The sequence below is a fragment of the Erinaceus europaeus genome, chromosome 2 (assembly GCF_950295315.1).
Source record: "Erinaceus europaeus chromosome 2, mEriEur2.1, whole genome shotgun sequence".
NCBI classification, from domain to species: Eukaryota; Metazoa; Chordata; class Mammalia; order Eulipotyphla; family Erinaceidae; genus Erinaceus; species Erinaceus europaeus.
Window position 1 is genome coordinate 176,256,275 of NC_080163.1, and position 24,390 is coordinate 176,280,664.

The window sequence follows — 24,390 nt, forward strand, 5'->3', positions numbered from 1 at the left end:
GGTCTGGCTTCTGTAACTGCTTCCATGCTGAACATGGGTGTTTACAGGTGGACCCATACTCTCAGCCTGTCTTTCTCTTTCCCTAGTGGGGCAGAGCTCTGGGGAAGTGGGGCTCCAGGACACATGGGTGGAGTCTTCTGTCCAGGGAAGTCCAGTAGGCATCTTGGTAGCATCTGAAACCTGGTGGCTAAAAAAAGAGTTGACATATAAAGCCAAACAAATTGTTGACCAATCATGAACCTAAAGGCTGGAATATTGCAGATGAAGATTTGGGGTCTCTGTTTTGAAGATAGCTAGTAGGCCTATTTTTAAAATGTTATATTACAAAGGGATATATATTCCAAAGGGATATTATATTCCAAGGGATATATATTCCAAAGGGACATTATATTCCTACTGCTTTGTCCTCCTCTCACGCAGTCTCATCCTGCAGGTAGCAGGGATGGGTCTGGGCAAAGCCCTATTTCTTTTTCTGGCTCTGAGATTTTGAACTTTACATCCTGTCTCTAGATTTTATTCAAAATTAAGTCTGTCTCTAAACCCTAACACCATCAACACAAAATGAGTTGAGTTAGATTCTTAAAATTTATTTTGGATTTGAGTCCCCACCACACCTGCAGAGGAAAATCTTTGTGAATGGTGAAGCAGTGCTGCAGGTCTCTCTCTCTCTCTCTTCTCCCTCTTTACTTCCCCTTTCCCTTTTGATTTCTGCTGTTACTATCCAATAAATAAAGATAATAAAAATATTTTTAAATTTTTAAAATATTTATTTTCCCTTTTGTTGCCCTTGTTGTTTTATTGTTGTAGTTATTATTGTTCTTATTGATGTCCTTGTAGTTGGATAGGACAGAGAGAAATGGAGAGAGGAGGAGAAAACAGAGAGGGGGAGAGAAAGATAGACACCTGCAGACCTGCTTCACTGCCTGTGAAGCAAACGCCCTGCAGTTTGAGAGCCGGTGTACTTAACCCACTGTGCTACCTCCTGACTTCGCTTAGATTATTTTTAAGGAATTTGTATTTACAATTAAATTTTGATTTGATAGAACAAGGCAATTCAAGCAAGGAAGGGAGATAATGGAGAGAGAGAAAGACACGTACAGCTCTGCTTGCTTGTCAAGCTTAACCCCACCCCCTAGCAGGTAGGCACTGGGGCCTTGAACCTGGGTTCTTAGTCATGGTTATGTGCATGCTCAACTGAGATCACCACCACCTGTGCCTATTTTAAAATTATTAAAGAATTTCTTAAGAATCCCCTCAACACTTTATCTGTACTATTCCAGCTTAGGTCCATGATTGGTCAACAATTTGTTCGGCTTTGTATGTTAACTCTTTTCAACCACCAGGTTCCAGATGCTAGCATAATGCTGACCAGACTTCCCTGGACAGACAACACCACCAATGTGTCCTGGAGCTCTGCTTCCCCAGAGCCCTTGCCCACTAGGACAAGGGAGAGACAGGCTGGGAGTATGGATCAACCAGTCACCGCCCATGTTCAGCGGGGAAGCAATTGCAGAAGCCAGACCTTCCGTCTTCTGCATCCCACAATGACCTTGGGTCCATACTCCCAGGGTTAAAAAACAAGAAAGCTATCAGGGAAGGGGATGGGATACAGAGTTCTGGTGGTGGGAGTTGTACCCCTCTTTTTTTAAAAATTATTTTATTTATTTATTCCCTTTTGTTGCCCTTGTTGATTTATTGTTGTAGTTATTATTGTTGTCGTCGTTGTTGGAAGTTGTACCCCTCTTATCCTATGGTTTACTCAATGTTTCCTTTTTATAAATAAAACATTTTTAAAAAAGGGAGTTCGGAGGTAGCGCAGCGGGTTTAGCGCAGGTGGCACAGCCTAAGGATCCTGGTTCGAGCCCCCAGCTCCCCACCTGCAGGGGCCTGGCCTCACAGTAGGTGAAGCAGGTCTGCAGGTGTCTATCTTTCTCTCCCCGTCTTCCCTTCTTCTCTTCTTCTCTTTGTCCCAGCTGCGTCCAGCGCAGCGCCATGGAGCCCTGCGGCCCGCGCCCTGAGGCCCCGTCGCCCCCACGCGCATTGCTTAGCGTCGCGTCGCGTCACGTCACCCCACGCGCGTCGCGTCACGTCACGTCACCCCCACGCCGCATTGGGTTGAGTTGCGTCGCACCCATAGGCCCCAGCGCTGGGGCCCGGGTCCGCAACTTGAGCGCCAGGCCACGACTGTGCGGAGGCTCCTGGCGTGGAAGTCCTGCTGCGGAGTCACGACGGTGCTGTGCTGGACAGCAGCGGCCATGTCCATCGTGCTCGGGCCATCTACTGCCATTCCTCCAATTCCAAGTAAGTGGCCCCCAGTGCCACCCGTCCTGGAAGGCTAGGGTGTTGTGCCCGCCCAGGAAGGTGCTGGGTGGGGGGAGGGGCGAAGTCGGGGTATAGCCGCAGAGGCGCCAGCGCCCTCGGACCCCTTACCCCGGGTCAGCCACACCCAGAAGAGGTGACTGCGCCCCCCCCAACCCCCAGGACCCAGCGGCCTTGAGCGGGGTGGTCCCCGGATAAGGGCCATACGCACCCCCGGCAGGGGCGCACCCGGGGGAGGTGTGCGCGAGCCCCCAGACCCCACACCCCAGGCAGGGACACCCTGGAAGGGTGGCTGCACGCCCCAGATCCCGCTGTTTTTGGCTTCCAGGAGCTCGAGCGCAGGAACCCCGTCTGAGAGTCTGGGCAGTCGGCCTTCCCTTTCCTTCCAGCCAGGAGAGGGGTCCTGGGGTCCCAGGGCCTCGCCCAGCATGTCCATGCCTGCGGCTCCGAGCGCCCTGAGGGTGAGGACCCGCCCGGACAGCTCGAGGCCAGGCAGTGTGCCTCCCGCCCACCCCAACCGCCTGGGCAGGAGGGGACCCCGGTGGAACCCACCGGCCTGCCCTGGCTTCCGGAGTGGCCAGGCCCAGAGAACTTTCCGCGAGCCTGCCCATCCGAAATGTGCGCCCTCTGTCCTTCCTCGGTGTGGCCCACTACAAGGTCCTCGGGGGAAGGCTGTTTGGAATCCTGAACCTGGAGTTTGGCCTGGGGCAACATGGTGAGCCGGGCTCCCAGACTAAGGTGAAGGCCTGGGCGCGGGGTGTGGGTCCAGGTTGGGGGGTCTCCTCACACTTCTAGAACTGGAGTGTTTTCTCTGCCTCTGTCTCTCTCGAAGAGACATGCATTTCAGAGCTGTGCCCCATGTTGGCTGGCTGGAACCCCTGTTGAGCCATTTGCACTGTCACTTACACTACTAGAGGCTAAAACAAGGGTAGTGAAAGTGGAAAGGACAAAAGTAGGAAAAACTAAGATATCTAAATCAAAGTGACTAGTGACAGTTACTATAATGCTTACTGTTATGCAACCCACTTTTACTAAAATGCTACAAGGATTATTGCAAATAACTAAAAAATCTGGGTATTTTGGGCTTCCACATTCTCTTTCAACACCATTCAGGTTTTACTTTTGTTTCTAAAGATTTATTTATTAATGAGAGAAATAGGGGAGAGGAAGAAGGAGACAGCATCACTCTGACACATCTGATGCCGGAGACCAAACTTGAGACCTCACACCTAAGAACTCCAAAGCTTTATCCACTGCACAACCTCCCAGACAGTGGCAGCCTTTATTTTTTTATAATTTAAAATATTATGATACTTTGCTTACTTAAGAGGCAAAATATTTATACAATCTGAAGAGAACAAGAGTATACATACTTTGCTTATTTAAATGATACATACACTTTAGTAGAACTTACACATTTGAATAAAACTACATACATATGTAATTCAAAATCTAGGAAATATCGAAAATGTAGTGGGGGGAAAAACCCTTTCTTGCCCCTTGACCTTAGACTCTATAAGTAGAAAATATTAGAGTATGGTTTTTTAAATGAATTAATTTATTTTCCCTTTTTAGTTGCCCTTGTTTAACATTGTTGTAGTTATTGATGTTGTTGTTGTTGGATAGGACAGATAGAAATGAAGAGAGGAGGGGAAGACAGAGGGGGAGAGAAAGACAGATACCTGCAGACCTGCTTCACTGCTTGTGAAGTACCTTTCCTGCAGGTGGGGAGCTGGGGGCCAGCTGGGCGGGGGGGAGGGGGGGCTGGCCTCCAGGAGCAGTGGATTTGTAGTGCAGGAGGCAAAAGAAAAAGAAACACTCTTACTCCATAAGTAAACCTGAGATAACAAGAGTCTTAAACAATTAAGTTCCTTCTACTCTTGTTCTTGTCAATTGTATGTGTCTGACCTTCAGAAATAGAAATCCTTAGAAGAAAATTTACAAGTGCCTTTTCCATTGTAGTAAAGATAGTGATTGTGTTAAAATGTGAATTCCTTTCTATCTCTGAACAGGTTGGAACAGGAGCCCAGTCAGAAAGAATTCAGACCTACAATTTTACACAGAATAGAGTCACTGACCACAGGGTAGGATATGAAGTCCAAGATATTAAGGTAGTATTACTGAATGTGCTTACTGTATCTTTGATTTATTAAGGAATCAAATTTCAGGGCCTGGTGGTAGCACAACAGGTTAAGCATACATGGTGCAAAGAAGCCACCTGGCAGCGGTCCCAGTTCATGCAGATGCATGTGGTCCTGGTGATACTGCGGGGCCCATCCATGCTGGCTCTGGGCACAGCTCAGTGCCCCCCATCTGTGCAGTACTTAGGGGCCAGGGAGCCCACAGTGGACCACAGGACAGCAGCAAGGCCCCTGTGTCGCCCTAGTTACAACATCTTCACTGGAGTGACTGTCAGTATCACCTAGAGATGCCTGCTAGCCATATGCTGCTGGGCATTTCAGTGTTTGTTTTGCCTTTCTTTTATATTATTTTTTATATATTCTCTTTTGTTGCCCTTTTTTATTGTTGTTGTATTTATTAGTATTGATGTCATCCTGTAGACAGGACAGAGAAAAATTGAGAAAGGAGGGGAAGACAGACGGGGAGAGAAAGACAACTGTAGATCTGCCTCACTGCCTGTGAAGCAACTCCCCTACAAGCAGGGAGCTGGGGGCTCGAACTCTGATCCTTCAGAAGGCCTTGCATTTTTTGCCCCACTTGGCTTAACTGGCTGCGCTACTGCTCAGTTCCCTTTTTCCCCGCTTTTTAAAAAAAAATATTTATTTATTCCCTTTTGTTGCCCTTGTTTTATTGTTGTTGTTATTTTATTTTTAAATATCTATTTATTCAGTTTTGTTGCCCTTTGGTTTTTTTTGTTGTTGTTGTTGTAGTTATTGTTGTTTTGTTGGGTGGGACAGAGAGATATGGAGATAGGAGGGGAAGACAGAGAGGGGGAGAGAAAGATAGACACCTGCAGACCTGCTTCACTGCCTGTGAAGCGACTCCCCTGCAGGTGGGGAGCCGGGGGCTGAAACCGGGATCCACATGGTGATCCTTCTGCTTGTGCACTTGTGCTTAACCTGCTGCACTACCAACCAAATCCCCTGTTGTAGTTGTTGTTGTTACTGATGTCATCATTGTTGGATAGGACAGACAGAAATGAGGAGAGGAGGGGGTCGGGCGGTGGCGCAGTGGGTTAAGCGCACGTGGCGCAAAGGGCAGGGACTGGCGTAAGGATCCTGGTTCGAGCCCCCGGCCCCCCACCTGCAGGGGAGTCGCTTCACAGGCGGTGTTGTAGGTCTGCAGGTGTCTACCTTTCTCTCCCCCTCTCTCTGTCTTCCCCTTCTCTCTCCATTTCTCTCTGTCCTATCCAAGAACAAAGCAATGTCAACAATGGCAATAATAACCACAATGAGGCTGCAACAACTAGGGCAACAAAAAGGGGGAAAATGGCCTCCAGGAGCTGTGGATTCATGGTGGAGGCACCGAGCACAGCAATAACCATGGAGGAAAAAAAAAAAAAGAAATGAGGAGAGGAGGGGAAGACAGAGAGGGGAGAGAAACATAGACACCTATAGACCTGCTTCACTGCTTGTGAAGCAACTCCCCTACAGGTGGGAAGCCAGGGACTCCAACCTGGATCATTACCCCCATCCTTGCACTTTGAGCCATGGGCGCATAATCAGCTGCACTACCACCCAAGTCTCCTCTTTTCCCTTTCTATATGCACTGAGTATGTGCTTGTCTCTGAAGGTCATGTATACCCTATGAGTTTTAGTCTTTTTTTTTTTTTTGCCTCCATAGTTATCATTGGGCTTGGTGGCAGCACTAGGAATCCACTGCTCCTGGAGGCTATTTTTACCATTTCATTGCCCTTGTTGTTGTTGTTGTTGTTGTTGTTGTTGCTATACCTGTTGTTGTTGGACAGGACAGAGAGAAACTGAGAGAGGACAGGAAGACAGAGGGGGAGAGAAAGACAGACACCTGCAGACCTACTTCACTGCTAGTCAAGCGACCTTCCCCACACACATAAGGAAGTGGGGGCTCAAACTGGGATCTTTATGCCCATCCTAGTGCTTTGAGCCATGTGTGCTTCTCCTGCTGTGTACGGCACAGCCCCCAGTATTTGCCTTTAATGACTTCGGTGTACCTTACTAATAATGAGACTATTTCTCATATAGACTCAGAATAATACTTTGATCGGACTTTTCAGGAAGCATTTCTTTAGATCATGTTCAGAGTTATATTTCTCTTTTTAAATATTTTTCATGACATGCCCGATTTTATATATATGGAGACAGAGATAGAGGCAAAGGCAGGGACTGAGAGACAGAGAGACAACGTCCCAGCATATACAGAACCTATCTGGCTGGAATGATCACCTAATCTGGCACTCTCTCCGTCTCAGGAGGTGTTCGCATCCCTACTCCCAGCCTGTCCTGGGACCCTCTTCCTAGTAATTGCTACCTCTGCATTTTTCCTAGTTAACATTAATTTTTGATCATTTGAGAGTTGGTCTCTATTCTTGAAAGTTGCTCACATTTTCAAGGTGTTTCCCTCCTCCCCCCTACATTAAGGAGCACTTTAACTGCTATATGGATACAATATATTTCCTTGCAAGGGAGTATTTGAAACTATGATCTGTATTTAAAGTTGATTTACAAAGTGCTGAGTTTGCTAGAATATATATCTGTCATTTACAAGGAAACAGTCACTGTGCAAGAAGAAATACAGTGTTGACAGTAGTGTTTCAAATATATAGTGTTCTTATGCACTCAGTCCAAGAGTTACTGAAATCAACAATGTTTACTCTCAAACTGTAGTCAAGTCTGTGGAGCTAAGAGAATTTACATTTTTACTTGATTCATTTTTTGTGAACCTTTGGGAAGCTAAAGACAAGTTTTCTTCAAGTAGATCCTGTGAAACGTGGGTTGTAACCCCAGTTTTTTAAAAATTATTATTCAAGGTTCCTGCACAGCATCAGATGTGTCTGACTTCTAAGGAAAATGAGACCCCAGACACATTGATGGGTGAGTGTCAAAATATTTAAGTTGGGATGGTTGGATTTAAAATAGCAGTTCAAAACTCTCTCAATAGCAGCTGTTTAGTATTAAGCTTAATTGTCTTCACACATTTCATCCATCCTGACCAGCCCTTACTATGGCACAAAACTCAGACCTGCCTTGCTAAAAGTTTTCTTTAGTACACTAGAGAATATACTGATTTGTACATCTGGGGAACAATATAGTTGCTGGGTCTTTCTATTTGTTTTGATATCTCAGTGTAATTTGTTTTAGGTAAAATACTTAATTAAAATAATGAAAATAGAAACCAGGCATTGCACAATGTAAAGGCATCAATACCCCTGTCCCAAACTCACCTGTTCCCAGTGTCTTTTTATCCCATTTTCCATGTTTTCAGCTACATGTTCTCAGGGAAAAAAACAAAACTCAGACCTGCTCCTCTGCACCTCTAACCACACTTGATGGTGTTGTTAGCCAGAGAGGTGAAGTCTCCTATTTTTTTCACCAAGAAGTGCTGTCTTGAAAAAAATATTTTGAGGGAGAGGCTGGGTGGTGAGGCTAGTTGAGAGCACATGTTACAGTGCTAAAGGACTCAGGTTCAAGCCCCTGTTCCCCACCTGCAGGGGGAAAGCTTCATGAGTGGTGAAGCTGTGCTGCTGGTGTCTCCCTCCATATCACCCCCATTCCTTCTCAATTTTAGGCTGTCTATCCCATCAATAAATATATAAAGATAATAAAATATTTTTAAATATGTATATTGAAGGGGCTGGCAGTGTACCTGGTTAAGCACACATAGTACTCAGAACAAGGACCCATGCAAGGATCAAGTTTCAAACCCCACTCCCCACCTTCAGGGGGGTCGCTTCACAAGAGTCGAAGCAGGTCTGCTAGTGTGTCCTTCGTTCTCCCTCCTCTCACCTCTCAATTTCTTTTTTTTTTTAAATTTTTTTATATTTACTTATTTATTCCCTTTTGTTGCCCTTGATGTTTTATTGTTGTAGTTATTATCAATGTCATTGTTGGATAGGACAGAGAGAAATGGAGAGAGGAGGGAAAGACAGAGAAGAGGAGAGAAAGATAGACACCTGCAGACCTGCTTCACCACCTGTGAAGCAAGTCCCCTGCAGGTGGGGAGCCGGGCTCAAACCGGGATCCTTTCACCGGTCCTTGCATTTGGAGCCACATGCGCTTAACCCGCTGTGCTACTGCCCGACTCCCACCTCTCAATTTCTGTATTATCCAATAAAATGAAAAAAATAGGCCACCAGGAAAAGTGGATTCTTATTGAGCCCCAGCAATAAGTAACCCTGGAGGCAAAAAGAGGAAAAATCTGTTAATTGATTTATTCATTTACTTCACTAATCATATCTTTCTCTCCCCCCTCTGTCTTCCCCTCCTCTCAATTTCTCTCTGTCCTGTCCAACAACAATGACAGAAATAAAAATCTATAATAACTACAACAAAGATAAAAAACAAGGTCAAAAAAAGGAAAAAATACCCTCCAGGAGCAGTGGATTTGTAGCATAGGCACTGAGCCACAGCAATTACACGGGGGGGGGGGAAATTAAAGAAAAAAAAGAGAGGGGGACTTTTAAACCTACTTCACCACTCATTAAAAATCCTTCCTGCTGGTGGGGAGTAGGGGCTCAAACCCAGGTCCCTGTGTATGGTAAGAGCAGTGTCAGCTGTGTGCATCACCAGCCATGCCCCATTCTAACATAGTTATCTAGTTGTCTGTGTTTAGGTTGCTTCCATATTTTGACTTACCAACTATATAGCTATATAAACATAGCTGTGCATATGTTTTGGGACTAGCATACAATTAAATATTAGAAATTAAAGTACATATATATGTTTTTAACAGACTATTATTATTGGAAAGGGCAGAGAGAAATTTAGAAGGGAGGGGGAGGTGGAGAAGGCGAGAGACAGATATGCACCTGCAGCCCTGCTTCACCACTCTTGAAGCTTTCTCCAACTCAGGCGGAGATCAGAGGCCTGAACCTGGTTCAATGTGCACTGTAACATGTGGGCTCAACCAGATGTGTCACTGCCCGGACCCTAAAAATATATATATATATTCTTTATATATTTTTAAAATATTTTTATTAATATTTCTTTATTCCCTTTTGTTGCCCTTGTTTTATTGCTGTAGTTATTACTGTTGTAGCCGTTGTTGGAAAGAACAGAGCGAAATGGAGAGAGGAGGGGAATACGGGGGAGAGAAAGACACCTGCAGATGTGCTTCACACCTGTGAAGCAAACCCCCTGCACGTGGGGAGCCTGAGGCTCTAACTGGGATCCTGATGCCTGTCCTTGTGCTTTGCACCACGTACACTTAACCAGATGCACTACCAGCGAACTCCCAATTCTTTATATTTTAATGAGAGAGATACAAAAAGAGAAAGATCAGAGCACTGCTCAGCTCTGGGTTATGGTGGAGCTGAAAATTGATCCTGGGACTTCAGAGCCTCAGGCATGGAAGCCTTTGACATACAGAACCATTATGCTGGCTCCCCAGCAGGGTCAGTGGAAGATAAGGAAGTTAGATGAGTGACATGCCTGGAGACAATCTTGAGTATTCAAGACTATCGGAAGTTCTCAAAAATTGAGAAAAGTGGGCAGTTAGTGTGTCACCCAGTAGAGCACTTAAGTTGCCATGTTGGTGACCCGGGTTCCAGCTACAGTCCCTACTCGCTAGGTGGGGATGGCAGAAAGTTTTAGAAATAGTAGAACAGTTCCGCACTTTGGTTCTTCATCTTTGTCTCTACATACATTCAAAATGAATAAATAAAATAAAGACAGCTGATGATGATGTTAGAGTCCTGTAGGTAATAATAAAAATAACATAAATGATATATTTATTATATATGAATAAAATAAATTAAATTAAATGATGACAGCTGATAATGATGATAGAGTCCTATAGCTAATGAGCAGGAGCCATAGCATTAGCAACAACAATGAAACATCAAAAAGAAAACGACACATGGGCCTTTAGAGTTTTTCAAATATTATGAATAGGGTACAGAAAAAGTACAGGTAGTCAATAAATACATAAAAATATTACACTTGTTATTAGGGAGGTGCAAAAGAAACTATAATGTTGATTGTATTTATAAGTAGCTTAAAAAAAGTGGGTCACTATTGAAAAATAGTTACTGTCTTTATTGTTTTTGTAATTATTGTTGTCTTCGTTATTAGATAGAATAGAGAGAAAAGGAGAGAGGAGGGGAAGACAGGGGTGGAGAGAAAGATAGACACCTGCAGACTTGCTTCACCGCCTGTGAAGTGACTCCCCTGCATGTGGGTAGCTGGGGATCCTTACGCTACTCCTTGCATTTCACGCCATGTGCCCTTAACCCTTGCGCTATTGCCCAACTCCCTGTTTCTATCTTTTTTTTTTCCTTTCAGAGAGTTTAAACTTTTAAAAATTTATTTATTCCCATTATTGCACTTTTTAATTTTTTATAGTTATTGTTGTTGTTGACCTTGTCAGATAGGATAGAGAGAAATGGAGAGAGGAGGGGAAGACAGAGACGTGAAGGGAAAGATAGACACCTGCAGACCTGCTTCACCAATTGTGAATCAACTCCCCTGCAGGTGGGGAGCTGGCAGGTCTAACCGGGATCCTTACCCCGGTCCTTCTGCTTTGTGCCACCTGTGCTTTACCAGCTGTGCTACTGCCCAACTCCTGACCTTAAACTTTTATAATTATCAGGTGTGGTCCTAGTGTACACAGGTTTTCATTTTTTTAAATTTTGACAAAAGCATACTCTGATATTTTAGAAAATGTGTGCTTTTTATTTTGGAAATGCGTACTTGCTTGTTTAAAAATGTCACTTCTCTTGAAAGAATGTTGAGTGTTATATTTTCTAAAGTTCTTAGTAGGCAGTGTAGTACTAAGTTTTCCTAAAAAGAGAAAGGGCAGTCAGGTTGAACAGTGACCTTCGTTTCCCCAGGATGCCAGTTTTGACCTGTGACCTTCTGATCTACATGTGGTGTACAGATGCCAGTGTCAGCATAATGAGTGGCTATTCCATGACCATTTGTCCCCACAATTGGTGACTATCTGGGAAGTGCTGGGCTAAGGAGTCTTTAAAAGGCTAGTAGCTGAGGGCCTATGGCAGTAGAGGTGTCACCTTGAACTTTTCAGTGAAATGTGCTGATCACAGTAACAGCCATCCAGAAGCCCAAAGTGCGCCATCTTAGTCTCTGCTACTGTCTCCTCCTGGGCTGACTGTAGACTCAGCCATGTCCTTGCTCTGGCACATGGAACATGGACAAATGGGAAGCAGGCAGAGACCTCAGTGGCTGTCTGGCTATGGTATGGGAGCCCTTCTTCGGCACTGAAGAAGCTGGTGCCACCCTGTGGAGATTTGGGGAACAGGCAACACAGAAAATAGATCCAGTTGAGCTATGAGCTGCCTGCAGACACATGGGACCTCAGCTAATGCAGAGCTGCCCAGAGGAGCCCACCAAGGTTTCATATGAGCCCTGAGCAAAGAGAGGGGCCATATAAGGTACAGAGTCAGGGAGTGATATTTATTATAGTAATACAATCAACAAGAAAATACAATAAAAGACTCTATAACTACATACATACAGTGAAAGGAATAAGAGAGAGATTTCTGTGAAAAGACCTTCAAAGCAGGATGTAAGAAGGGATCAAGGAAGATGCCTCAAATGAAATGAGCTGGATGTGAGATGTTGACATTTTTCATTGTGACCCCACTAGACAAAAAGTTTAAAAGAACTGCCTTAGTCAGAGGGCTTCATGTCTTCCACCAGGAAGTTTTCACATAAATGGCAGGACTGAGAACTAACTCAAAATCCTGCAAAGGATTAAGAAAATAATTGTTCTCAGTTGGATATCATAAAGTAACAGGGAAAAGAAAGGGTCAGTTCTAGAAAGGGGAACCTGTCTGTAGGCATTCCAACAGACACCCAGGTGGCCTCACTGATTGTAGATTTGCCAGGGGAGCCCTGAGCCATTATCAGCTGAGTAGGTTGTAGGTAGGGGGCTCTCTGAATCCCATTTGGAGAGACCTGAGATGTTCCATCACTGAGCCTTTCTGGAGGCATCACTCTCCCGGATTGGAATTAGCAGTCTGTCTTACTGTCATGCCTGAAATGAAAAACAGAGAGCTGTCTTAGTTAAATCACATTGTCATATACTAGCTTCTTCTTGATTCCTGAAGAAATAAGTTAAGCCAAAGAGAGTATTTATCCATGGAGATAAATTTATGAAAGGACTAAGTGGTGCCCACCTGGTGAGCACACATGCCACAGTGAAAAAGGACCTAGGTTTTTGCCCCTATCCCCACCTGCAGGGGGGAAGCTTCAGGAGCCGAAAAGCCAAGCTGTAGGTATCTCTCAATTTCTCCCCCACTGTCTCTCCCTCCCATCTGAATTTCTATCGCTAGCAATTAGGTAAATTGAATTATTATCAGAAGAGTTAAATATATTAAAACCTAGTCAACATTTCCTCTCAACACAGCAAGATTCTGCAGCCTCCACCCAGAATGTGCTGTCACCAGGACAATGAGTCAAGTCCTGCCATTGTTGGGATGTGATTCTCTTGTCCTGTTTTAATCAGCCAGAAACCTTTGTCTCACACAGACTAGTTGCTCGAATTAATCTCACATGGCCTAAGCTCACCCAGACTCATGGTGTAGATGAGGTGTGTCTAGGAGCCTGGTCACCTTTGTACCACTGGCATCAGTCAGGAAGGAGGCGCCTACCTCTAGCAGGATCAGGGGACTTGGATGTAGGGCCTCACTCCTCCCTGTCTTCCTTGTTAAGCTCTGTGTGGCTGCTGGTGCACAACACGGACATGATAGAGGAGAACTGAGTGATGGTGGCCTTCTCCTTCTGGTGTAGCAGATAGACACAGTCCATGATGTCCTCCACTGCCAGATTCACGGGGATAATGGGGTGGCTCAGGGCATAGTTGTAGAGTGACAGCTTGTGGGTGGCCCTGTCCCCACAGCCCATCAGGTATTCAGTACTGAGCTCAGAGGCAGTGAGCTCTAGCAGAGGCAGCCATGAGGGGGCACTGTGCAGACGGTTGAACACAGAGCTCTGCCTGATGCTTTCCACATCATGGAGGGTGGTGTCAGAGTCATCCCTCTGGTCCACAGCCACCAAGATGCTCTTGTGGTGGCCTCTGTAAACAGAGCTGCCCAGGGTCCATGTAGAGTCACCCCCAGTGCAGAGACCTGTGATCATAGCAGTGGGATTAGCAATGGACAAAGTAGGGGCCCTAGGGAGCAGAGCAGAGGCAGTGAGAGCATGAAGGACGTGGAAAACCAAGGGGTCGAGCGTCCACTTTCTAACTGAAACCTTTGTAGAGGGACAGATGGAGGTAGCAAACCCAGTTATAAGTGTATGACATGATTCCTGCACATTAACAGGAAAATCTTTGAGGATTTGAAAAAGGAGACTTGGACTCCCTACTTTTGACTGAATTTGAAGGTGTATATAACTGGCCTTGGCTTTTTATTGGAGAACTTAAGAGGTTTCTAGAAACTTGGAAGTAGAAGTTGTCATGCTGGGTCACTATTAGTTCTGGTGTATATTCTGATCCCATTTCCATAGTGAGGCTGGTTTTCAGTATCATGTGCTTGATTTCAAGAGGGGAGAAATGTCCAGAGAGGTGGCACTGGCAGCAAAGTGTTCAATTTCCCTCTCCTCTGCTGGCCCTGCCCTGAGGTCTGGGCTTGTGGAGGAACTAACCTGGGGTGTCCTCAAATAGCTGCTCCAAAAGGAAGGACTCCTGGTGGCTGGAAGCCAAGCCAGAGATTTCCTGATCCTGTGACTGGTCCTCAGTCACCTGTAGTGGAGCCATTCCATTTTCATAGTGATATTCTCTGTCTGTATGGAGAGGAATCCAAAATAGGTTCAGGCTGAAGTGGTCGTGATGAGCCCATCGTGACCACAGGATGTAGCTAGAGCAAGGCAAGGGAGCTGTGTCTTCCTTGGAGATGTGCATGTTTTTCTTTGGGACTACTGGGTCCCTGCCAATCTCCCCACCCCCTTGGGATTGATTTTTAGTGTCGTGAGCTTGTTTCAAAAAGGAGGTATGACTCGGCAGGAGGCATGTACAGGAACCCAGCTGGTCTCCACATGTGAGGCTGTGGGAGTCATCTGCTTCTAGTGGAAGCCCCTCAGTGGCTGGCGTTTGACCCCCTTCATGTTTATGCAGATGTTTGACACCTACATGTAGAGAAACTCCCATCTAGGTCCAGGCTGACCATGAAGAGACTCACCTCACTGTAGAAGATGACACATGGGCCTTTTTTGGACTTTCTGTGCAAAGAAGGCTGTGTCTCTGTGTCTCTGTGTCCAAGAGTCTGACAGGAAACCCTGCCCTAGCATGTGCCCAAGAAAAGAGTTGACAAAGTAAAGAGGAAGATGCTCTTATACATCCCTGTGCCTGGAATGCAATGAATTCCTCATGAGGAAGAGCTTCATATAGCAGTCCTGTCTGCCACAGAGAAGTAGAGAAGCAAGGACTGTCATTAGAGCCTATTACAGAGTAGTAGTTGGTCAGTGTCTGTTGAATTCATGGAGGCCTACTGCTTGCACTTTTCCCTGTCAGAAGGTATTGAAGCTAAGCCGGAATATATTTTCCCTGAGCCTTTGTAGTTAATGTCTCACTCCAGTCAGCCTCTTAGATTGCCCTGACACTCACCTGCAGGTGGCTCTGTGGTTTCTTCCATCCTAGAACTCACAGACCCCTGACCAGTTTCTGCAGAGTCCTGGGAGAGAAAGAAGTCAGGGTCACAATAAGCCTTTGGAGTGAGCAGTGGAAGAACACATTTCCCAGCAGCTCTGTTTCCCCCAGAGAGAGAGAGAGAGAGACAGAGAGAGAGAACCCTGTGTCCAGTATCAAACTACTTGACCCCTGGCGGTGACTGTGGTTTAGAATCACCACTGTAGATTTACATGAATACTTGGATTTTCAGTGCATGTTTAAAAGTGTGATGACAAGGGTATTTGGATTCGTTCCTGCATGCTCTCTAGTCTCAGGATACGCACACAGGTAACTCTCAGTTGAGTAATTTGTAATTTAAAATGTCAGCTATCTAATCAAATACTTTTAAAAAAATATATCTTGCCCCCACTAGAGGAGAAGAATTTCCTGGTATTTGAAGAGGCAGGAAACTGGCATCAATGCTGCAGAGTGAAGGCCAACCCTGACATGATGCAGATTTCAAATTATGCAAAAGAAGAAATAAAAAGAGAGAGGGCTAGGCGGTGTTGCAGCTGTTTTGGCACACACCTTACCAAGTGCAAGAACCAAGGATTGGGTGCCACTACCCTGCCAGAAAGCCTTATGATTGACATACTAAGCTGATAATGAAGATGAAAATTAAGGAGGAATTGGTTTGAGATAGGTCATTAAAAATGATCCCATTCTAATGCAGTAAAGAATTGTAAAAAGAGCACACAGTGTACAAGGGACATGCAGACAGTATCCATAGGTCAAGTATATATGTAAGTGGATCTTATGAGAATATCATAGTGGGATCTCCTAGCATAATGGTCATGCAAAGAGACTGTCATGCCTGAGGCTCCAAAATCCCAGGTACAACACCCTGGATGACCATAAGCATTAAGCCAAAGCTGAGCAGTGCTCTGGAAAAAAAAAAGAGAAAGAAAGAAAGAAAGAAAGAAAGAAAGAAAGAAAGAAAGAAAGAAAGAATCCTCCTCAGGGCCAGGCAAGGCAGTACACCTAGTTAAGTACACACATTACTATGGACAAGGACTCATGTTCTAACCCTGGGCCCCACCTGTAGGGGGACAGCATCATGAGTAGTTAAGCAGTGCTGTAGGTGACTCTGTCTCTTTCCTTCTCTATCTCCCCTCCCCTATCAGTTTCTTTCTGTATCTATCCATAGTAAAACAAAGAAACAAAAAAACTCCAAGGGAAGAATATGGTGTCCCATATCTGAAAATGGGGAAAGATTTAAGATGGGAAAGAAAAGATATCCGAGGTCACATGATGGAAAGACTCTAACTGAATGAAAAGTACATTTACAAATTTGAGAAGATACTCAGAATTACTTTGTTCAAATTCACATGACTCAGTTCTTTAGCCCTCACCTCCTCAGTTCATTAAGCATAATCAGCTCCAGGCCCTCCCCCCCAAATGGAAGCTCCAATGTATTTCAAGGTTTGTGAGAACTATGAAGTTATCTCTTATGGGAGACACAGGGATTTGGAGTGGGGTGAGCATGGAACTCTACCCGTATACTTGGATAAGCTTATTAACCATTATTCAGTCACTGCTGAAAATGTGGTTAAGAGAATGTCTTAGTTCTCCATAGTAAATGTCTTAGCTATTGTACTGCAGTTCCAGAAACCAAATGATACGCAGAGCTCCTGGCTGTCATTCTCTTCTTTTTTGTTTTCTTTGATAGCGGGGAAATGGGGGAGAAAGGGGCAGAGAAAGAGAGAGAAACCTGAAGTACTGCCTCACCACTCATGAAGCTCCCCTGCCACAAGTAGGTCTCAGGGACTTGAACCCAGGTCCTCTTGCATGGTAATGTGCACTCTACCGGGTACACCACTGCCTGGTCCCTCCTAGCTTGATTTTGGTCCAGTAGCATAAAGAAAAGTGAGGTTGTTATTTTTTCTTTAATTAGTAGAGTCACCCATTCCAGGAGGAAAACATCCACAGGGAGCAATGCAGACCACTCTGTATATGCAAGACAGGGTTGCATTCAGTCTAATTTTTTGTGTCTATAGAAAGTGTGTGTAAATAGGAAAATACATCCTTCCGGGAGGTATGTGCTGAATTCTTCCCTCATCTCTAGACCACTTTCTGTGTAAAGCAGGAACTTGGAATGTAAGTTCTAGTCTTAGAAACACTCACACAGGTGCGTTCTGCCTCCTTTTGGTTGATATCCAGGTAGTCCAGAATGGCGGTATAAATTTTGCTAATAGATTCCACAGTGACCCAAAAGAGAGAAGGAGAAATGAGCTGTTAGACTATTATCAAATGAACTTGTGTTTTGGCTAATCATTTCAGCATTTTTCAATGCTTTTTCAAGATGTCAAGTTTTTTAAGATACGTGCAAGACTTAATGAGAATAACAGTATGCAAATGTATTTCTGGAGAATGAGACAGATCCCAGAAAACATGTCTGTGGTGTCAGGTCTCTGAGACCAGGGCTGAAGATCCCATCCTCCAGGCCTGCCTGGAGTCCAGGCCAGACCCTCCCTGGTCTGTAGCTCTGGCAGGTTCATTTGCTTTGAGAACCAGCCCATGGAGAAACCTGCCCTTAAGTCAGGGCCATTTAATACATGGTGCAGGCTGATGTTAGCTCCCATCACAGCATGAAGAGAAGGGGGACAGTAGGGATGGGCATTGACTGCTTGGACTCTGCATTCTGAGAACTTGAAAATTTGAAATACATGAAATAAGGACATACTCAGAAAGCTCGTTATACCATTGCTCCATCTTCTCAACTGATCTGAAATCCAAGAGAAGGGGAGAAAAGCAGTTAAAATGCACATTCACACAAACATATTATGAGTGTTGGCCAGTGTAAACAGCATCATTGATTGTTATTGGTGGGACTGTGTGATCCAGGAGGCCTGTCCTGGTCATTGGGTGCTGAGGGGCCCTGCTCTTTGACAGTTTGCTGGGGTGGCAAGGAAATCTTCTAAATGGAGGAGAAATTGGGTTTAGGGCCCTTTGGTGGTGCTGGTGGTTAACTGCACATGCTACCATGCACAAGGACCCGGGTTCAAGCCCCTGGCCCCCACCTGCAAAGGGCTTAGCAGCTACATGTGTTTGCCTGTATCAGAGCCAGTGGGAGCCAATGGAGAGCACAGAGCTGTCCTTTTGGGGGTCAGAGCACCTGTGGCTAATAGACCCCCAGATGGAGCTGTGCTCCCCCTAAGAGTCATGAGGAGACAGGCAGGGCCTGGCTGCAGTCTTACTGAAAAGAGACCACGAAGCTGCAGTCAGCCCAGCCCAAGACCAGTGATGTGCGGGCTCTTGCAGCTTTCCTCATGTTGGGTTCCACCCACATGTCCATCAGGGGCACCAAGTACTTGATTCGGAAGTGACTCTTGTACCTGGGAGGAAATAGAGCACAGCACTGTTAGCTTGCATCCCAGCGATCTGGGAGTAGCTGGGTTTCTCCTGAGGAGATGGTGGGTGTGTTTCTTTCTTTAATTTTTTTATTGGGGAATTAATGTTTTACAGTTGACAGTAACTACAATAGTTTGTACATGCATAACATTTCTCAGTTTACCCTGAGTGTTTTTCACATAACAATACAACCCCCACTAGGTCCTCTGTCATCCTTTTCCAGGATGTGTACTCCCTCCACTCCTCCACCCCAGAGTCTTTCACTTTGGTGCATTATACCAATTCCTGGGAGGGAGGTACATACTTTGTGTTGGAGATGAGCAGCATGTTGGAATATAGGATCAGCTGCCTTTTCTGCCACCTCCGACCCTTCTGGAATTTGCCAGTGCCCATGAACTGGATATGGCCATAAGGCAACACTAGGATGTTCTCTTCCAGACTGCCCTCCTCCATAGAAGAGCTGCAACACAGCAGACCCACAGGGCAGTTTGTCTCTGGCAGGTAGGACAGTGGCTCATTCTGATGTCAGCCCTCACAGAGCAATACAGAGGAGTCTCAGTCCCCCAGAAGGGCTCAGTAGCCCAATTCAGGAGTCTTGAGCTAGACAGAGCTCCTGTGATAGTTGAGGTCACTCAGGCCTGGTGGTAATGGAGGGCTGCTTCAAGGAGAGGGCACAGGGCTTGTCACTTCAGTGTCAGGGGACAAGGAAGTAGCAGAGTCAGGACCTGGTAGAAAGGAGACACTAAAGGGAGTGAGGGGGAGTGAGGGTATTGGGGCCCTGGTACTTGGTGTGCTGGGAGAGGACCTGAGTGGGGGTGAGAGTATTGTGCAGACACCCTGTGTCAACAAATCACACTGTAGTGAATTAACACTGACCCCCAATATAAGGATAAAAAAATGTAAGGGGACACTAAGAGGTCAAAGGAGAGAGGATGAGAAATGTTTTAAAGAACCAACTCAGGGACACAGGGTCAAGGCCTGAAGGCAGCACAGTGTCTACAGCGTTGTCAGAGCATAATCAACCACAGTATCATCTGCGGTTTTAGCCTTTGTGACGCTGCTTCTTTCCCTACCCATTCTTCTACCACTTTCTTTCCTCTTTTCTCTTCTTTTTATTCACTCTCTCTTCCTCTCTCATAAAAATAATTTTAAACAGATCTATGTGTGACCTATAGGGATCAGATTGCATAGATCCAAGAGTGTGAAGAAGTCATTCCATTGTGGTCTCAGGTTAACATACACACTTAGATAACAGGATTCTGGAAAACTGACTCTAATCTTCTTTAAGTCAGTCATTGCTTTGGGGTTGAAGGGGGCAGGAAACCCATGATCAGCAGAGAATAAACCAAACATTCAAATGTTTCTCAACTCAAGGAAGTACTAAGCTATTCCTTGGCCGTGCCCTGAGTAAGCCCACAAGACTCTGATGCTAAGGGGTCAAGCCTGCTCTCTGTCATCAGCAGAAGGGAATCTCATGAGCACAAGTAGTTGTTGATGAGACCAGGGCTGAAGCTGAGGATCCTGTCAGTGGGAATCACACAGAGCACCTCCTGGAACCACCCTCCTCCTCCTCTGCTGGTCACACAGGGCATGTGAACAGACTCTACCTTAAGCAGGGCATCCAGCGCAGACACGCTGAAAGCCTCGAAGACTTTCTGGTAGACGCAGACATCCTCTACTCTTCACTCCTTGACACGAAAGTGAGAGCTGGGCACAGCACTTTGTGCACTGTTCAGCTCAGTCTCCAAGACTGAAGATTCCACTGTAGCTAGGGACCCTGGCCTGTGTTGTCAGTGGTCAAAGGTCAGCATCATAACTGACAGCTGACAGAGTGTCCCTCTAAAGCCAGTTGCACGTACAGCTTTCAGTCTTTTAATCTTTTCCTTTTGAGATGACTATAGACTTCCAGGCTTTTATTGGAAATAATAGAGATGCTACAAGCCTAGCCCCTATTTCATGCAGTGGTCATCTAATTATATAATTCTAAACAGAGTAAATATCACTAGGATATTCACATGGATGCTGTCACAGACACACTATTTCCAGGAGCATGTGTGTGTGTGTGTGTGTGTGTGTGTGTGTACACACACACACACACAAAGGCAATGTTATCCTCATAAAACCATTTTTGAAAGAATGAATCCATTGGCAAATGAGGTATGGACATTCTTTGATGTCCTTCAACTCTAGTGTAAAAGACCCACATTCAAGGAACCATTGGAGGACTTGATGTATCCTAGAATAGATGCCTTAGCTTCTTGGTATGTTTTCTCTTTTATTAATTAATTCATTTATCTTAATGAGAAAGATAAGAGCAATGCTCAGCTCTTTCCTTTGGCAATGGGATTGAACCTGGAAAGGACCCCAGATCCTCACACATGAAAGTCTTTCACTTTCTTTTTTTATTATTTTATTCATAGTTCACTGGACAGAGATAGAAAAAGTAGAGTGAAGGAGATGGAGGGAGAGAGGAGAGATATCTGCAGCCCTGCTTCAACTGCTTGTGAAGCTCTTCCTCTTTAGGGTGGAACCGTGTCTGGAACCCAGCATGTTGTAACTAGTGCTCTGAGCTAGGTGCATCTGAGCCTTCCATTACTTCTTGTCTTAAACAGCTCTGTAGGATGCACTCCATCTGATCACAGACAAGAAACATCCAGATTAATATCAGTGAGAGAATCACTGTTCAGAAAAAACAGGGTGTTGAGCACCAGACAGTGTGCTTGTATCTGTGTCTGCTTGTGTGGAGAGAGAGGTGGGGAGAAGCCTGTTCTCACTGTCCTGCTGCATCATCTGAGTGCTTGACCAGGCTGAGTGGTTCCTCAGACTTTTCTTTCTTTCTTTCTTACCTTCCCTTAATATAAACTGTTTGAAGGAAAATATGGCATTCTTACTAATGATGTGATGGTTGAACAATGCTTTTCCTCACTCAGTCCAGGGAAAGTGAGACAGATGTTTGTCTTTGCCATAAGGAACAATTAAAAGATTAAGGAAGCAATGGATCACATATACAATATTTCTATCATGCTGCTGGCACACTGGTAAAGTACAGTCAGGTGGCCGTGATGTGATTCACTTCCCTTGTCTGTCAGAGACTCATTGGCACTTCACCTCTAAAAGGTTCAGGCAGATTGGCTTTAGCTGCAGTTTTGGAATTCAGCCTCTTGAGGGCACTCATCACCTACATAGGGAAGCAAAATGAACAAAACTCACTCAGTTTTTTTCTTCAAGTACTTACTTAGAAAGGAGATTCTTCTAACAGATCCATTCACATAATTTAATTGTGAATGATCAACTTATAACAGTGCATAATGTTGAATAAGAATCAGAAATTCAACATACATGTAGATTGATATTAACTGTCAGCTGGAGGCAGTCTGCAATATTTTGTAAAATGATTTATTTCTATGGATTATGTTTTTCAGAAATTTGGAATGATTCTATTCCATACTTTAGAGATACATCTGGATCTAAATTTACACAACACTTTTTTGTTTTTTTATATGTATTTATTTATTTATTTATTTTCTCTTGTTTTGACCTTGTTTTTTGTTGTTGTTATAGTTATTATTGTTGTTGTTATTGAAATTGTTGTTGTTAGGACAGAGAGAATGTATAGAGGAGAGGAAGACAAAGAGGGGAGAAGAAAGATAGACACCTGCAGACCTGTTTCACCGCCTGTGAAGTGTCTCCAGCAGTGAGGAGCTGGGGCTTGAACTGGGATCCTTAGCCAGTCTTTGCGCTTTGTGCCACATGAGCTGAACCCACTGTGCTCTCATCTGACTCCCTACTCAACACTTTTTATGTGTCCAGCATTAACTACCACAATAATAGTTTGAGTTTCCTTAGGACATTTGGGGTCAGTTCTCTTCCTTGTGTCCAGGGTTATAACCGCTGGGGCTTATTGCAGGCACAGGAATCCACTGCAGCTGGTTGCCATATTTTTACCTTTTTTTTTTTTTTTTTTTTTACTAATTCCCTATTTTTTTTGGATAGGACAGAAAGAAATTCAGAAGAGAAAGGAAGGATATATATATATAAATATATATATATATATATAGAGAGAGAGAGAGAGAGGGAGAGAGAGAGAGAGAGAGGGACCTACAGACATGCTTCTCCACTTGTGAAGCCTCCTTGCTGCAGGGATGAGCAGGACCTGGAAGGACCTTGACCATGTACTATGTGTGCTTATCTGGGTGCAATACCGCCAGCCCCATAATGAAGTGATTAAATGCACAGCTTTTTACCCTACAGCCTAGAGAAACACCAGTAAGTGCTCTCTTACATCTTAATATGTCATTCATATAGCCATTGAGTAATAACTTTGTCTCATACATTTGGGGCCAAGATTGGAACATGCATTTTTCTTTACATAGTTCTGTCTGCAAAGGAGATTCTGCAGATGAGAAAGAGGGAAAGCATCCAGCAGGAGGCAGCATTTTCTGGCCTCAAGTTTCAAGACTGAGCCCCAGGGGATGGTCAGCTCCTGACAGCCAACTCCAGAGAATCTCCACAGGTTTGCTGGTTGGTGGCTCACCCTGATGAGAGCACATGTTTTCATGCCCAGGAACCTATAAAAGGTTAGGACAGTAAATATCCGGGAGTCTGGAGTTGGGCTGTAGTGCAGCAGGTTAAGCACAAGTGGCAGGAAGTACAAGGACTGGCATAAGAATCCTGGTTCAAGCCCCAAAGCTCTTTCTGGACTTTCTCAGATTGATTTACACTGATGGGACCTTGCTTGTGACTAATGGGGACATTCTAACCTTCCCTTGACTTATCTTTTTGCCTTTCTGTCATCCCATTCATTCAATCCTCCAAAGTTTTACAGAATACTTTCTCTAGAAGTCAGTTATAGTTGAAAAGGCTTCTTCTAACCCTGGAATCACCTTCTCCTATTCCCATATTTCAATTAACAGAAGCCAGGCTCTAAGGACTGCAGGGTAAGCTCTGCACCTTAGTGCTTATTTTGTTATTATTATTTTTAATATTTATTTTATTTATTTATGCCCTTTTGTTGCCCTTGTTGTTTTATTGTTGTAGTTATCATTGTTGTTGGATAGGACAGAGAGAAATGGAGAGGAGGGGAAGACAGAGAGGAGGAGAGAAAGATAGACACCTGCAGACCTGCTTCACCGCCTGTGAAGCGACTCCCTGCAGGTGGGGAGCCTGGGTTCGAACCGGGATCCTTATGTCGGTCCTTGTGCTTTGCGCCACCTGTGCTTAACCCGCTGCGCTACAGCCCGACTCACTTATTTTGTTATTTAATATTTATTTTTCTAGAGAAGGAAATTGAGAAGAGGGAGACAGAGACTCCCATATCCCTGCTTTAGAATCTGTGAAGCTTTCCCCCCTGCAGGCAAGGTCATAGGGCTTACTGCCTGGCATCCTTAGGCACTGTAGTGTATGTACTTGTGTGTGGCAGCCGGGCCATGCAATGTATTGTTTAAATTTCATGGTGAAAGGGTGAGCAGCCCCACAGTCCTGGAACAGTAGTTAGTGCTCAGACTACCTCTAGGCCTCTTAATCCTTTCTCACCTTGGCACATCCAAAGTGTGGATTTGTAGTGCAGGCACTGAGCCCTAGAAGTTACCCTGGAAGCCAAAAAAAAAATCTCTGCAGGGAGGCAATTTTCAAAATGTTTAATTTTTAAAAATTTCTTCACCTTCTTAATTTATTTAAAAAAGGAAATATTCACAAAACCATAGGATAAGAGGGGTACAACTCCACACAATTCCTACCACCAGTACTCCGTATCCCATCCCCTCCCCTGCCAGCTTTCCTATTCCTTATCCCTCTGGGAGTATGGACCGAAGGTCACTGTGGGATGCAGAAGGTGGAAGGTCGGTTTTCTGTAATTGTTTCCCCGCTGAACATGGGCATTGAATGGTCGATCCAGATCCATACTCCCAGCCTGCTTCTCTCTTTCCCTATTAGGGTGGG

General features: G+C 44.8%; 1 long non-coding RNA gene across 2 annotated transcripts in view; it reads left to right on the forward strand.

Moving 5' to 3' along the window:
* Positions 1–4,339: 4,339 nt before the first annotated feature.
* The window catches only part of LOC132537024 (uncharacterized), a 263,643-nt gene continuing 243,592 nt past the window's right edge, over positions 4,340–24,390 (forward strand). For both annotated transcript variants that reach the window (XR_009548541.1, XR_009548540.1), the window contains exons 1-2: positions 4,340–4,430; positions 7,286–7,349. This is a non-coding gene — a long non-coding RNA (uncharacterized LOC132537024). The remainder of the gene's footprint in view (positions 4,431–7,285; positions 7,350–24,390) is intronic.